Source organism: Python bivittatus, unplaced genomic scaffold (assembly GCF_059951505.1).
Source record: "Python bivittatus isolate LINGU-HERP-01145 unplaced genomic scaffold, Pbiv_v1 ctg000690_np1212, whole genome shotgun sequence".
NCBI classification, from domain to species: domain Eukaryota; kingdom Metazoa; phylum Chordata; class Lepidosauria; order Squamata; family Pythonidae; genus Python; species Python bivittatus.
Window position 1 is genome coordinate 2,190,302 of NW_028277096.1, and position 16,959 is coordinate 2,207,260.

At 41.2% G+C, this 16,959-nt stretch overlaps 1 protein-coding gene and 1 non-coding gene across 3 annotated transcripts in view; both read right to left on the reverse strand.

Moving 5' to 3' along the window:
- EXTL3 (exostosin like glycosyltransferase 3) overlaps positions 1–16,959 on the reverse strand; it is a 151,591-nt gene that overhangs the window by 122,921 nt on the left and 11,711 nt on the right. The window lies entirely within an intron of this gene.
- LOC112541633 (U6 spliceosomal RNA) lies at positions 12,866–12,973 on the reverse strand. Its single transcript, XR_003085622.1, has one exon. It is a non-coding gene; the product is annotated as a U6 spliceosomal RNA (small nuclear RNA).

The window sequence follows — 16,959 nt, forward strand, 5'->3', positions numbered from 1 at the left end:
ATTGTGCAACATTCTGAATGAATGAGATCCAGGGAAACATTATTGTGTTGTATGACATGAATGGGTGGATGGAAACAAAATGACAGAGTACAGAAAAAGTGACTGGACCCTTTGTAAATCCACAGATGAATAAGAATGGTGATTGGTAAAGAACTGCTTAGAAAAATGTTTGTTTCAAATGCATGGTTTAAGCACAAGTTTGTTCATAAGTTATTTTGCAAAGCAATACATGTAAATCTAAAAGCAGATTGATATGATTGCTTACAGTGAAAGACTGAGCGAATTAGTAAAGAATATAATGGGGATGAGGGGTTCTGAATGACAGACCATTATTTGGCAGTGTCAAAATGAATTGCGAGAAAAATGGATATAAAAATGAAAGTGAAAGAAACTGAAGCGAAAGTATGAGTTCTGCATGTAGAAGCACTAGAAAATAGATTAATCTTTCAATAGAATAAGTACAAAGTGAGCATAAGAAAGAAAATGTGGAAGCTGCTTGGAACAGAGTGAAAAAAAATTATGTTAGTGTCCCAGTAGTGTGTAGAGTTATCTAACGAGAAGCATGAAAAGGAATGCTTGGGAAAATTATAAGGCAAAAGTGTGAGAAAGAAAATGTATTGTACATTTGTTGATAGCATACATTATAGTATGTAAACTTGGACCAGACAATGTTTTGTTACATGGAAGTGAGAATTAGATATGTCAAGAGAAATATAAAAGTAAACTGAATGAAGTTGGATACTTAGGAAACATGTACAGCTGAACAAAGAGGGACCAGTACAAAAAAATAAGTTGAGGCGGTTTAATCATCTAGAGCGAGTGAATGAGGAACAGAAAGCAAATATACAAATGAATGAAAATTGCAAAACAAATATAGCAAAGGAAGAGTAAATGAGGTGAGAGGAAGAGACAGACCAAGAAAGTCGTGGTTCTCAATTAGTTCCTGAAAAAAAGATGAGAAGTTTAAACAACAAAAGGAAATGTATGAATTGACAAATCGTTATGATCAAAGCAAGAATTGCTTGCAAGGACAGAAAGATATGAAGAAGTACAATAAACAGTGTGGGTGTAAATTAGACATAGCTATATTTTCTTTTCTTTCCTTATCTCACACCTTTAATTTCTTCAGTTTACTATTTCTTATTCCTTTTTTGTGTTTTGCATAACACTGCTTACCCTGAAAAGGAATAGGGTGGTGGGTGCTAAGGTGTGTGTGTCCGTGCATTTATACACACACCCGTATTCTGAGCTGTGAGATGCCCTGAGAGCATTTCATTTGCGGAAGGTACGGAATATCAATTCCTCCCTTCATTAAATTAAAAGACCGAGAGCCCCCTTTGAATTGCAATGCTGACTCTAGACTTATCAGGAACACAGCCAACTCTTTCTTTCTCCTTCAGTAGATTCTTCACAATTAGGGCCCTTGGACTCCTAACGCCCCCAAGCCTCCATCAGCCCTCAATTTCTTGGGGGTCCTTGCAGCACCGCTCCAAACAGCAGCTCAGAGCTACCTAAAACGGGAGCAAGATTGCTTTTCGACTGTACCATCCTGCAAGAAAGGGGAGGAAGCAACACTTTCTTCTCTAAAACGTTTTTTCAGGCAGTCTCCAAAAGGTAGCATATTTGCACACAGACACAACCCCTTCATCAGTTATAGTATGACCCCTCTCTCCCCACTTGCCTTTTGAGCTTAGCTCTCCCGCCCGACGGTGCCGCAATATTAAGTCAGCGGCTCCCGAGATCCAGAAGCAATCGCTATTTGAAGGGGAGAACGAGGCTGCTGGTTTCGTCATCAATCGCCTTCGTCAATACCTCATTTCCTCCATTCTCCACCTCCAAGATAGCCGCAGATGGTTCGTTCCACGGAGTTAGCAATCCAACCCACAAAAGTCTTCTCTGCTCCCCTCTTTGCTTTCTCTACTTCACCTCGCCCGCCGCCGGTTCCTTCAAAGCGTCTTCGGTCATTTCCGAAAGCCAACAGCGGAAATAGTCGAAAAGTGGTCGGTAGGGGACGAGAAGAGCACGGGAAAGGACGAATGTGAACGGAAATTACCGAACGGAGAGCGCGAGAACGGGGACAGGAGGGAAATCCATAGACAGGAAAAGGAGACGGGAAGACGGTCGGCAGATAACGAGAACAGCCGACTCTCTTCAGAATCCGAACCCTCATCTTCCCCCCATGGGCGAAACTAACTTTCCCGCCCAAAATATCAATTATCTACGGGCGTGGCACCTTTATATCACAAGTACCTTACAGACGAAGCCCAAAGGAATCATTGCAATTAAGTTTATGGGAAACTGTTTGAAATCTTTTTCTTTTTTTAAAAACATGGTACAAGGTTTGGTGCACATTCATTTGTGCACAACAATCGTGTTTCTCTCCAGACACTCTAGCCAACCTAGGAGCCTCCATTCTGTTACATGTATTTGGTTCCTTGCTTCAAACAAGCAAGGGCTGGTAGTGAAGCCAGTCTTCCTATCTGATACCTCATAAAGGAAGGAGCAGAAAGTAATCTCCAGCCAAACGGATGGTCACATTTCCCAGCATTTTAAACTAGCTATCCCCATTGTGGAATTGTGGGTGCTTTCTGAGCTTGGTGGTTTGCTTGCAGATGTTTCATTACCCAACTAGATAACATCATCAGCACTATGATGTTACCTAGGTGGGTAATGAAATGTCTACAAGCAAACCACCAAGCTCAGAGAGGACCAGAATTCACAGTTCAGTCCTGAGCTATAGATATCCTCTTCTATTATCCCCATCATGCTTACCTATCCTTTGGAGCAGTGTTTCTCAACCTAGGCAACTTTAAGCTGTGTGGACTTCAACTCCCAGAATTCCCCAGCCAGCCATGCTGGCTGGGGAATTCTGGGAGTTGAAGTCCACACAGCTTAAAGTTGCCTAGGTTGAGAAACGGTACTTTGGAGAAACACACATCTAATTAGAGCCAGCCCATCCAAGGGGCAAGCCTGAAGTGGCTCAGCTCAGGACTGCTTAAAAGCGACAGGCAGTCTAATAATAAAGCTGCAACCTTCTACAACTACTTGAGAGAAAATTTCAGTGAAGACAATGGTTGAGCTCATATACCATGCTCAGCTGAAATCAAACCATGTTATGGCTTAGGAGAACGCGTGAGTCCAACTGGCAAATGCAGATATAGAATTGTGCTGCTTTAAAAACGCCACCATCATCACAGGGTGGAAATCACCTGTCTTTTGTACTTGCAACATTTAATCATGTGCACTGATGGTAACATGGACACAAACATGGGTTGCCTAAATGACACTCACATTTATAACGTTATGAGATCATTCTTGTTCATGTCAATCCCCAGCCCTCACTCAAACTCCTGCCCTCTGCTACACTATGTTACAACTCCCACCATGAAGCAATGCTCGTTGGAATGATGTAGTATAATACATCCAAAGGAAACCATCTTAAAAAAGATTTGTGTAATGCACACATGGCTCCTGTGTACCGAGGGCCGATTAAGACACGTGTGCTGGGTTCCACAATACATTAGGCTAAGCTAACATGGGACTTGGTAGTTTGTGGTTCAGCATGCTGGAGGGACCAATCATTGTCTTTACATGTGTGAATCACATTAAGCCGTTATTTGGTTTGTTTAGGCATAGCATATCACATGTTCACAGCAATTATGTTTGATTAGTCCACATTTAGAGTTTCCACTGTAGGTGTTCTATATGACTAGCATAACATTGAAGGCAGTTGGCCCTCTTGCCATAGACAGCTGTAGCAGAAAGCAAAAGCAGAATTACAACAGATGATGTTCCTTCACAATCAGTGCACTGGTTTTGCAGGAAGAAGGCTGAGAGTTATGGCAACAAGACCACAGTCTTTCTCAGCCTTTCAGATGTCTAACATTCCCAACCTGAATAGTCAGTATGAGCATTGGCCGTGCTAGCTGGATAGGATAAAAACTGAATACAGTGGTACCTCTAGTTACGAACGCCCCTCCTTACGAATTTTTCAAGATACGACCAGCTCTGGCCCCAAAAAATTACCTCGACATGCGAACTCCGCCTCTACTTACGAACCGGATCCGCGGCCATTTTCCCTGCTGCCACGCGGTCGCGGCTTCCTGTGGGCGAGATCGCGGTAGCAAGGAGAGGTTCGGTGAGGCTTGGGGTGTGTTTTGTGGCGTTCGGAAGGTTTTTGTGGCGTTCGGAAGGTTTTTGAGGTTTAAAAATAAAATGCATATGTTTCAGAACTGTTTAGCCGTATTTACATTGAACCTTATGGGGAAATTTGCCTCGTGGTGCGACCAAATTCGGAGGGCGGAACGGATTAACCGTATTTACATTGAACCTTATGGGAAATTTTACCTCGACTTGAGACCAACTCGAGTTGCAACCAGAGTTACGGAATGGATTAAGTTCGTAACTAGAGGTACCACTGTACATCTGAAGGGCACTGGATGGTGAAAAGCTGGGATAGATAATACAAGGCTAGAGGAAGAAATGGCTGACCTGGAATGACATAGTACTTCCACAGTCTTGAGGCACCTGTTTACCTGAGCAACGCAGGAACTGAAGTCACCTAAACAACTCTTGATCCGCTCTCTCAGATCCAGAGTAGTCTTAGAAAGATGAAGCAGATGGCCCTACTTATCTATTATATCCCTATTTACTTACTTTTTTCCTAAACCAAACATTCCCAATATTCTAACCTGACTTCAGACATGGAAGGACAAGGATGTTTCCTTCATTAGGCAAGCTTCCCACCATCCTGCTCCACTCTCCTCTACATATTTTTAATCTCATCTTCTGGTTGTCTCAATATCCCCCAACAATATACAGGCAAAAGAGAAAAAGAGTCTTTTTAATTCTAGCCTCTGCTAGTAAGTGTTTTTCAGCAACCTCTGCATAGCTGTTGTCACACTGAGATAAGCCTGAAGGACCAGAGAATCAAGAAATTACACTGGAGAGAATCTTGTGCTATATTGAATCCAGCAAGCCTATTATTATACTGCTATTAAAAGAGATTAGAAATCAGTCTCAACTCCCACTCTGCTGCAAAACCTACAGGTGCACATAGATGAACATTCAACAAGGACTGCTTTCTTTCAACATCCCTTGAACACCTTCTTGTCTTCGCCATCCCCTATAGTGTTTAACAAGTTATAAAACAACCGGGGCGGGGGGTGGCTGACTGGGAGGACTGGGATTACGTATCCCTATTACATTGATGATACTGAGCTCTGTTTCTCTGAATCTTCTAAATGCAGTATTGGGATAAATGAATCAGTATCTCAGGCTGAAGAAACCCTGAACATGGGAACACAAGAGGACAAGATACACATTTTTTCTAAAAAGAAAAAAAAAACAGACATCAGCTCTGAATGGCTGTTGCAGCAAAAGAAAATGCAAGTGAATCGGTGCTCATTTTTTAGGGTAATGAGAAGATCTGAAGTTTTTCTCTAGACAGTTGTGTGTGCTACATCTGCATGTGAGGGGTGCCTTCACACACCCCTCTCCTCCTGGGGAAAGAGATTCAAGGGCTCAGCATGGGCATTGTAAACAAGCCTGAGAAGATGCACAGATTCACTCAAGGGTCCTCTTCTCCCTTTCTTTCCCCATACAGTACTTGTTTCCAAACATCTAGCCAATCAAACTCCATCGTAGGCTGGCATGCTATTCAGGATCAAGGACTGGGGAACTATCTGCTGAAGACAGAGACAGGAGCAGACAGCCATTTGTAAATGTGCATCAAAATGCATTTCCCCAAAGAGAGGTTACTGTGCTACAACTTAAGCAATGACTCACTGAGTGAAAAGACCCACACATCTTTTCCTGTTGGAATTAAAAGCACTTTTGTCCACAACTTTTCACCTTAATACTGCACTGTAAATACATTTTTCAAAATAAATCCTGGACAGCTACAAAAATATTTGTCATCCTTTCTTCAATAGCTCAAGACATCTTTCATGAGGATCTTGCTTTGTTTTATTGCCACAACGGCAACCTTACGAGGTAGGCTGGGCCAAGAGAGAGTGATGGGTCCAAAGTCACTCAGTGAGTTTACATGGTTAAAAGTGTTCTTGAACCCAGGTCTCCCAGTCCTAGTCCAACATCTTAACAACTAATTGCAACTTCATACAAAAAATGTTATGAATATTTTCACAGAGGCTGCTTGAAAGTTACACGGAAAGAGATACAGTGGTACCTCTAGTTATGAACTTAATCCGTTCCGTGACTCTGGTTGCAACTCGAGTTGGTCTCAAGTCGAGGTAAAGTTTCCCATAAGGTTCAATGTAAATACAGTTAATCCGTTCCGCCCTCCGAATTTGGTCGCACCACGAGGCAAATTTCCCCATAAGGTTCAATGTAAATACGGCTAAACAGTTCTGAAACATATGCATTTTATTTTTAAACCTCAAAAACCTTCCAAACGCCACAAAACACACCACAAGCCTCACCAAACCTCTCCTTGCTACCGCGATCTCGTCCACAGGAAGCCGTGACCGCGTGGCAGCAGGGAAAATGGCCGCGGATCCGGTTCGTAAGTAGAGGCAGAGTTCGCATGTCGAGATAAATTTTTGGGGCCAGAGCTGGTCGTATCTCGAAAAATTCGTAAGGAGGGGCATTCGTAACTAGAGGTACCACTGTACATTACATCAGCCATTCCCACTATTATTTTTCAGAAACTAGCATTCAGAGACAGGTTGATTTTGTTCCTTAAGGTAGCATATCAACATTCTTCTCCATGGATTTGCCTGATATAGGAGTAATCAATCATTTGGGTGGCTGAGGGCTTCACATTTTTGAGAGGTCTCAATGAGCAGCTAACAACACAAAATGAGCAGATAAACAGATAAGTGGCCAGGTTTTCTATTTTGTTAACCTCAAGTTGAAGTTTTATTTTTTGTAACTGTGTTGAGACTATGAAGAAGTGAATGAGCTTTTGGGCTGAGTGCCAGATTTAGACTTGGTGAGGCCCTAAGCTATATAAAGCTTGGAGCCCCTTGTTAAAAAGTTATACCAGAAGATCTCATTAAGGTATGTACCAAAACAGGACCTTGGGTTGCCACAAAAAAATTGAAAACATATATATGCCTTTTAATTATTTAATAGCAAGGTATTTAAAGTGAAAAATACAAATTATTTTCAAATGAATGCATTTATTGATTACATATTTATCATTTGGCAGGCTTGATCTCTCTCATTGATTATAACATAGTATACCCTAGAAACAATACTTAATGTAATTTTTAAAATAATTTTCAGATACATTAATATAGATATGCAAAGTGCTGACAAAATAAGTAATCAGGATCACTTTTATTAATAAACGTAATAAATGAACTTGTTTGCAAAATCAGAAAACTGATACTCTGAAATTTTGTAAGGCCCTGTGGATTGCAAGACCCTAAACAGTAGCTTGTTTAGCTTATGCCTAAATCCAGCACTGGCTGAGTGGCCACAGTCTAGTTTTGTGTTGTTCTGATGTTTCATCAGCAGCTGTGGCTGGCATCTTCAGAGGCAGAGTGAGCTCCTGCTCTGTGGTATATCTCTCAGCAGCTCAGAGCCAGCTGAAAGCCTAAACCAGTATATTGTGTCAAGACCACTTTAGGGCTTATGCTGCAGTTTTCCTTGTGTCTTCTCAGAACCATGGGAAATCATGATACCATTTTCATATTAATGTGAGAGAGCTCTAGGGGCTTGGAGTCCACAGGTATCACATCTCCTTCTTGAAAACCAAATAAGCCACTGTCCATCATGATATGTACTACAACTGCTAACCTCTTGTTCCTTGTCAATGTACAAGTTTATGTAAAGCAGGGACAGGCAAACCTGTCAATATTACAATTGGCTCAATTTCTTATTTTTCCACCCATAAGTTCTTTCAACTCCTTTCCACATCAGTTTGTGATTTTTAAAAAATCCAGGAAAAAGTACACCTATATTTTTGTGCATTGTTTAAAGAACTCCACTGCTAAATTCAGAAGAGAACAGATTGCTGTAAAATGCAAAGCAGTTCATTTCTCTCCCACTGCTCTTCTGGAATAAACCTCTCCATATTGATAGAATCATAGCCTGTAAGGGTTGGAAGGAACCAGAGACCATCTAAGTCCAGTGTTTCTCAACCTTAGCAACTTTAAGATGTGTGGACTTCAACTCCCAGAATTCCCCAGCCAGCATTCCCAGAATTCTAGAAGTTGAAGTCCACACATCTTAAAGTTGCTGAGGTTGAGAAATACTGATATAGTCCAATTCCCTTCCCAGTACAATAATTCACTATTACAGTATCTTATTCAACTGCTGTTTAAAGACCTCCAACAGAGGAGAGGCCACTACCTCCCAAAGCAATTTGTCCCTCTGTTCAACACTTATTGCCATTAGGAAAACTGAAACACATTCCCTTGTAATTTAAGTCCATTGTTTCTTGTCCCAGCATAACAGAAAAATTCTGCCTCATCTTCTATATTACTGCCCTTCAGATATATTATTTGAAGATATCATGTCTCCCCTCATACCCAACTTTCTTTTCTCCATACTAAACATACCCACAGTACCTCCAACCATTTTTCGTAAGTTTTTCCTTCAAAGCCCCTTGGCTACTGTCTTCTGGACATACTTCAAATTCTCAATGTATTGCCTAAAAGATGGTGTCCAGAACCAGCCACAACATTCTACAGCAGTCTGACCAATGCAGAATAGAAAGGAACAATACTGTCTCTTGATCTTGACACTATACTTCTGCCCATTAAGATGCCCAGATCATTTTGTATATACTGCTGTTCAGCATGATCCCTCATCCTATACTCATTCCTTTGATTTTCCTATCCAAATGCAGGACTTTGCATTTGCCCCTGCTGAAATTCATCTTGCTGATTTTTCCATTGTTGTGTCCTCTAAGGTTTTTGCTACTCCCCTCTGCATCATCTGTAAATTTGATAATTGTATTTTATAAACCCTCATTCAAGTTATAAATATGTTATAAATAGAATGGACTCCTGCAGAATACCAGTCAAAACTTCCCTCCAACTTGATACAGAACCATTGACATACAGTATATTCTTTGGGTATGATTATTTAACTAGTTCTGTATTTATGTTATGGTTGTGTGGTCCAGCCCAAATGTCATCATCCTCTCTACTAGAATCTCAAGATACTTCATTGAATACTTTACAGAAGTCAAAGTAGACTATTTCACTGCATTCCCACAGTCAATTAAACTAATCACTCGATCAAAAAAAGGAAATCAGGATGATTTGGAATTATATACTCTTGATAAACCTATCCTGTTTTCTGCCAAGCAGTGCATTCTTTTCTAAACTCTCAAAACCAATTTCTTAATAACCTGTTCCAGAGTTTTGCCCAGTATCAATATCATTCTGACTGGTTTATAGTCTTCTATTTTCCCCTTTGTGAGGGATTTACCCATCTCCAGTCTTCTGGAACTATGGCCACACTCTATGCCTGCACTCCATGATTTCTCAAAGATCAAAGAAAAGGGCTTGACATTTGAAAGCTCCTTCAAGACTTGGATATTACTGTCTGGTCCTAGAGACCTCAAATTGTTCATTGTATCCAAATACTACCTATTTCTCCTTACCTTGGGTTAGTACTCCCTCCTGTTCTGGGATGTTCTGCTTAGGTCCATTTGAATTTTTGGGAAGAAGATTGAAGAAATAATAGGAGTTGAAGAGCTCTTTCCCTGTTATAATCGTACCATTTTTTCTTCAACCAGGCCCATCCCTTTTTTTTTTTAACTAATGATATAGCCTTTTGGTTGCTTTTAACTTCTTTTTCAAGCCTATGCTCCACTTGTTCTCTACTTACTTGCTGATATGCCTTCTTCATTACTAAACCTAACTTCATTTCTTGTACATTCCCTTTAACCTCTTAGCTCATACAAAATCTCCCTCTGTATCTAGAACAGTTTCCCAGGCAGCTACATCCAGGGAGGCTATTATGTTCCAAGATCCAGATTTAGGGACAAGCATCCCACGTATTATTGAAGGTAACTTTCATAAAATGTCTATTCAGCTATCCACTTCATAGCATTATTTCTTTCAATTATTCATAAAAACAGGTATATTTATTTATTATTTTAATTCATGACTCAGGGTGACTAACAGTACAGTAATTAAAAACAGCATAAAAAAACATAAAACAAAAAAGAAACAACAGTATAGACATAAACCACAGCCAAGGTAAAAAAAAACACAACCCAAACCAGCACAGCCCTTTCAAGGGCTCAGACACACACCTGGATCCCCAGGCACGGTAAAAGATCTTGTCTTTAAGGTCTTGTGAAAGGGTGACAGGGTCCGGGCCTGTGAGCCCTTCGAGGTAGTCCAGGCAGGAAACCAGAACCATGAATACTAATACTACCTTTATTGTAAGGTTACAATAGCAGAATCTTGCAAATCTGAAAGCACTTCTCCCCTCCTCTGCCTTTCCTTTCCAGAGAACCAGGGAGGGTCCCTTCTGAGATGCTTTCTCCACCCCATTCCTGCTTTGGACTCATATTTCTCTTATCAGACGTTTGTCGAGGCTGCAACTGTTCCTTCTGTCTCCCAAAGTTATTCCCACCGCCCATTACAGGGCCAATCAAATCTCCAGGGGGAATGACATTCCCAGGGATGTGCCCCATGACAGAAAAGGCTCTCTTCCTGGGCCCTGCCAGACAGCACTCCCTAACAGGTGGGACTCAGAGCATGCCCTTCCAGCTGGACCTAATGGATGGGTAGATGTAATCGGGGAGAGGCAGTCCCTCAAATATCCTGGCCCCATACTATGAAAGGCTTTATAGGTCATTACCAGCACCTTGAATTAATTAATTTATTTATCTAAGTTATATGGCCGTCTATCTCACAAAAAGTGACTCTGGGTGGCGGACAACACTTAATTAGAAAACAATAAATATATAAAAAACAATCATTGTTAAAAAAATATGAAAAAGCACAAAGCACAAGAGAGGATAAATGTTAATCATAGTAAGGGAGCCACCTCAAGATCTCACCGGTCCCCTGGGACCCCCAGGCCTGATGACATAGCCAGGTCTTCAGGGATTTCCAGAACATTAACAGGGATGGAGCTAACCTCTCTGGCAACCAATGCAGCTCACAAAGCAGAGATGTAACATGCACTGACTGAAGAGCGCATATCTGCCTGTGCAGCTGCATTCTGTACCAGCTATAGATTCTGAATGCTCTTCAAGGGCTACCCCATTTAAAGGGCATTGCAGTAGTCCATTCAAGAGGTGAGCAAGATGTGACTGGAGCACAGTACAAAGTGGTGCAGAGGCCCTCCTGGCCACAGTTGCCATCTGCTCCTCAAACAGGAGCCATGAATCCAGGAGGAGCCCCAAATTGCACACTGATTCTGTCTGGGGTAGTGCAGCCCCATCCAGAACTAAAGATTGAAAGTCTCCAGAACAAGGGGGCCTTAATACCCCAAACCACTTAGTCTTGCTAAGGTTGTGTTGACACCTCTTATTCCCCATCCAAACTCCCACAGCCTCCAGGCATCAAGAAAGAATCTCCATGACATCACTTGGGCGGCCAGGGGTAGAAATGTAAAGTTGGGTATCATCAGCATACTGATGGTACCTCACCCCATGCCTCATCCTCTGTCATCAGATGACCTCACCCAGCAGTTTTGTGTAGATGTTAAACAGCAGCAGAGGGACAACCGAGCCTTGTGGCACCCCACAAAGCAGGGGCCATGGGCAGGACCTCTCCCTCACATCAACACCAATGGGAACCGGCCCTGGAGGAAGGAAGAAAACCAGCATGACACAGTATCACTCACTCCCCACCCCCAAAGCTGATCCAGAAAGATACCATGATCAATAGAATGTACAGCTGCTGCTGAAATGTTCTAGAATGGAAAGTCGTGATGTGACAGTGGTAAGTCAAACATAAAATTAATGACATTTAAAACAAATGCAATAAAAACATTAAAATAAAAAATTGGAGTAATGGAAGCAGTATACCAAAACCACTGCTTCCCCAGAGGGAAGTGCTATATATATTTTTAGACAAGTAGCTTCCAATTCAAATGTATTTTAAACTATTTTCTGTAACATGAAACAGGAGTGCTTGAACTTCCTTATGAACATTTCAAGCACAAATTGATGGAAAACAGTTTGCACAACCACTAAACGGTATCCACAGAAACCCAAAATTAAAGAAAACCTTTTTAAAAGTTAATTTTTTAAAAATGGCTGAAAGCTCAGATAAGATTTGCAGCATTCTTGCACAACTTCTCAGGAGAGATTGCTGAAATCATGTGAGAGAGAGAAAAAGAACAGGCAGGTACCTCGTGCCTGAAAACAGCACCACCTCTTGGCCTAGAATATAAAGTTCTCTACGTAGAAATGAAACAGTCTTGCACTCAATTTTTCATTCATTTCATTTTATTAATTTACATAGCTCTCCACTCAGCAAACAATTCAGGGTGGTGCACACCATAAAATAAGAACAATGCATTCCATAAAACCACATAATAGAAAGGCATAAAAAGATAAATCAAAATGGAAATATATAATAAACACATAAAGAAGCAAATATGTGTAGCTCAGGGTTGAACTGTGGAGTCCTTGGGGTTCTCTGAGCTTGGTTGTTTTCTTGCAAACGTTTCGTTACCTGACTAGATAACATCTTCAGTGCTAGTGAAGATTCATTCTAGCACTGAAGATGTTACCTAGCCGGGTAATGAAAAGTTTGCAAGAAAACAGCCAAGCTCAGAGAACCCCAAGGACTCCACAAAACACATAAAGTACTGGAAAAAGTAAATACACCCAATGGGTCATACCATTCCCAGACCCAATGCCTAAGGGAAGAAGAAGGCCTTTTAAAACCTTCCAAAAGGCAGCCAGTTGGAGCCAGCCAGACCTTGGGGAGAATGCTGTTCCAAATGGTGTCATCCTTGCGCAGGGGCTATGCTAATCTTCTCTGTATCGTTCCAATTTTAGTATATATGCACCTGAAGCAAGCATGTTCCAAAGGGTGGGAGCAACAACGGAGAAGGCATGTCTCCTGGGTCCTACTAGATGGCATTAAGTGACAGGATCTGGAGCGTGCCACTGCTGTCAGATCTTATTGGACAGGCAGAAATAATTGGAGATAGTTGGTCCCGCAAGGGGCCTGGCCCTGTGCCATGAATGGTTTTATAGGTAAGAATCAGCATCTTGAATTGCACCTGGAAATAAAATGGTAACCAATGCAGATTGCAAAGCAGAGGTGTTATATGGGCATCCCGAGGTATGCTCAAACTAAACACGCCACTGCATTCTGGACCAGCTGAAGCTTCTGAATGGTCACCAAGGCCAGCCCCACATAAAGCACACTGCATTAATTCAATCATGAGGTGACGAAGGTGAGTGAGGGACCATGAGCAGGGCCTGCCAACTGACAAGTAGTAAAGTAAAGCTATGCAAAAGCCCTCTGAGCCACGGCTGCCACCTGCTCCTTGATCAAGAGCTGTAAATCTAGGAGGACTCTCAAATTGTGTGCTGAGTCTATTTGGTGCAGTTCTACCCCACCCAAAACTAAAGATGGGAAATCTCTGGACCCAGGGAGTCCAACAATCTACAGCCAATCTGCTTTAAGAGAGCTGAGTCAAATGGAGCATTATTCCATCTAACTCTGTCTCTAAAAGTCCCAAAGATAGTTTTCATTCTGATAGCCTAAGACCCTTTTAAGCAGAGCCCTACACTTGTTTATCCAGAAGCAAGGCTTATGCCTTAGCATTAAGCCTTAACTGAAGATTGCAGGAACTAAGGCTGGGATCTTAATTCACGTAAACAATATTCTCTGCTAATGAACTCTGTATTGTCCTCCTTACCAGTAAATTAATATTCTCAGTGTTGTTGGTGATCAGGACATTGAAGTTAGTCAATGCCAAGTATGAACTCCATGCCATCTTGTCTTTATATATTTCTAAATTTTATATCTAGTTTTCTTAAGTTTGTGTACAAACAGCAGCCTCGTAATCTGGAATGATGGAGCTTATCAGTTTTAGTACATCCTAAAAAGAAATTCCAGTAGGAACATTTAAAAACCCATATAACTGAAGATGTTTACCATAAAGGAGCCAAAACATAAAACCAGTGTTTATTGGGTATGCTCCATGAAAGAATGTCAATAAAACAAAATCTCATAAAACTAATAAGAGATCTAGATTATTAGGACAGTCAGCAAGTAAATACCCTAGGCTAAACTTCTCTCAGTAAATGAATATAACTGCATTGATAACCAGCATGAGACTTAGAGATGACACAGAGGCATTTTGTGAGTTGGGTAATCATATAAATTGGTTAAATAAAGTCAATGATAAAAAGGAATATAACTGCAAAAAACAGGATGTTTAGCCTAATGTTTCTGAATATAAAACATATTTAAGGCAACAACTTTTGGCTGGATTAATTGTTCGCCTTTTGTGAAGCTAGAAGAGTCAAATAAAACATAATACTAGCTAGGGAAAGCATTGATACATCATATCAACCCCAAATTAAACATGAACAAGCAGTGTGATGCAGCTGCTAGAAAGGCAAATGTTATTTTGGGCTACTTTAACAGAGTGCAGATAATGGGAAGGAATTGTTCCACTCTACTCTGCCCTGGTCAGAGTCCAACCACGCTTCAAAAATGACAATGACAAATTGAACCACGTTCAGAGGAGAGCTACTAATATGATAGAAAGTCTGGAAACCAATCATTATGAAGAACAGTTAAAAGATCTAGGTATGTTTAGGCTACAGAAAATACGACTGAGGTGCAGTATGATAACTAAAGGGTTGTCACATAGGAGTGGACATCTTCAATCTTAGGGACCACCTTATCCGCAGTGAGTCATGCCCATCCTGTGAGGTCAGCAAGAGGGGCTATATTTAAGAGAGTCATCTCCATGTGAAGGATGTGTGGAATAGAAGACAGACCTTTTCAGTGGTAGCCCAAACTTTATGGAACAGTCTTGCCCCTGGAGAAATTCTCTTAGCCTACAGAAAGCTTTTGATGCCACAGAGGCCTGCCAGGGAAGGAGTAAAGCTATCATTTATTATTGTTGATTTTGATTGTGTATTGGTTATATTTTAAGACTGCTGTTTGAGATTCTTGTGCCCTACCCAGAATTGAGATTAGGGTGGTCCAGAAATTTTGGAAATAAATAAAGTGGATAAATACTTCTTCCATCTTTTCACTTTCTCTGCAAAGAACTGGTAAAGAGGAAAAGATGGAGTGACTGAGCAAGTCTGTGGGGGGCCACGTTAGGCTGAGAGCCATCTATCTGGAAACACTCTGGCATCTGACTCAGCCAGAAAAGTATAAAAAGTTCCTTGCTCTTACTAAGCCTATAAACAAAGCAGATCAAACCAGAAGCTGAACAGCGAACACCAAGGGCAAGACCATCACGTGATTTAATCTTGCTTATTAACTGCAATCACAAAGCAAACTCTGAATTGCTGCTCTCTCTTCCTCTTCTCTTCCTCCTCAACTGCTCATCAGATGTGGATGGGAAAGAACAAAATAATAACAACCAAGTAGGTGCCCTGTCAAGGGAGAAGGAGGGAGAAGGTTCAAATAGTTTTCTTGAAAAGAAAAAAAGAGTAATCTCATGGCCAAACATGCAAAAAATGTGATACAAAGGCTCTACCCCACTAACACACCCATCAATGAATATCATTGGTATTATTTGCTAACTCAGGCATCTTCTTCTCATTACCATTAGCAACCCATTCCTTCCCACAGCAGCATATTTTGGCCAGGATCCTTGGAATTACTTTAGGCATACCCAAAGATTCAGCTGTATTGACTAGAATGTTTATTTCATTGAGAAGATTTATATGTCACCCACTCTTTCAATGACTCTAAGTGGTTTAAAAATGCAATAAGAACAATAAACCACTAAAATGTAGAGCTATAAAGTTAGAGTGTTAAAACACAAAACATTAAAAGGTTAATGTTCTACCCTCTCCTAAATTGTAAGAAGGCAGCTAGCTTCAACTCCACTGGCAATCTGTTCCATAGCACAGGCCCTCCATGGAAAAACAGGATAAACCACTACTTGACATGCATTGGTAGCAAGATCCAAGCAGGTGCACCACTGAGGCAGCCCTGGAAGTAGCCTGGGCCTATGCCACACATAGCTTTATATGGTTCATGAGCACCTTGACTTGGGCTCAGAAGGCAACTGGCGACCAGTGACCTCCCACATTTTCTCTGAAAGCTCAAGTTGGCATACTTAAGATTTCTGCCCTAATTTTATGCCTGCCACAGCCCTGTGAAGTAAGTAGAGAGAAAGTAATTGGCTCCAAGTCACCCAGCTAGCTCAAAATCCATAGTTTCTCCTTTCAGGGCATGTCTTCTGTTTCAAAAATGAAGAAATGGAGCCTTCCCTAGGCAGGAGCCCTCTTATCTATATGGAACCAACTTTCATAAACTTCACTCAGCAATTATCATGTTGGGAGGTCTACCCAACATATGCAGGGGGCTGGTTTGATTACACAAAAGTTGGCTGCTCTTTGAGATCTTTGAACTGCCTTCTCCCCAAGTTCTCAGCTAGGAGCCAACTTCTTGGCTCTGTTCCTCAAGAACCTTTAAACTGAACTTTCCAGTTCCACGTATGAAAACTTCCATATGCAAAGAATGTGTGCTAACCATCAGCCTCGCAATTGGAAATCATTTTGCAGTCTTTGGACCTCAGCCCATTACTTTCTCTTTGGTTACAGATTGTTCTATCAGCCTAAATCAGAATTCAGGCACAGGCGTTGAAGAAATTGCATCCAGGCATATGGGAATGATTGGAGAGATGGTATATAACTTTCTATATGGTTCCCTTCCTCTCTGTTATGACAGAGTGAAGAAAAATTGTAGCACAGATTTCTCTGAGGCAGGTTTTAATGAAATCCTGTTCCCTAGTAAGATACCTGCTGAACACACAAAAAGCTTCTTTAACGTTTTCTCTACAAACATCTGAAAAAGATGG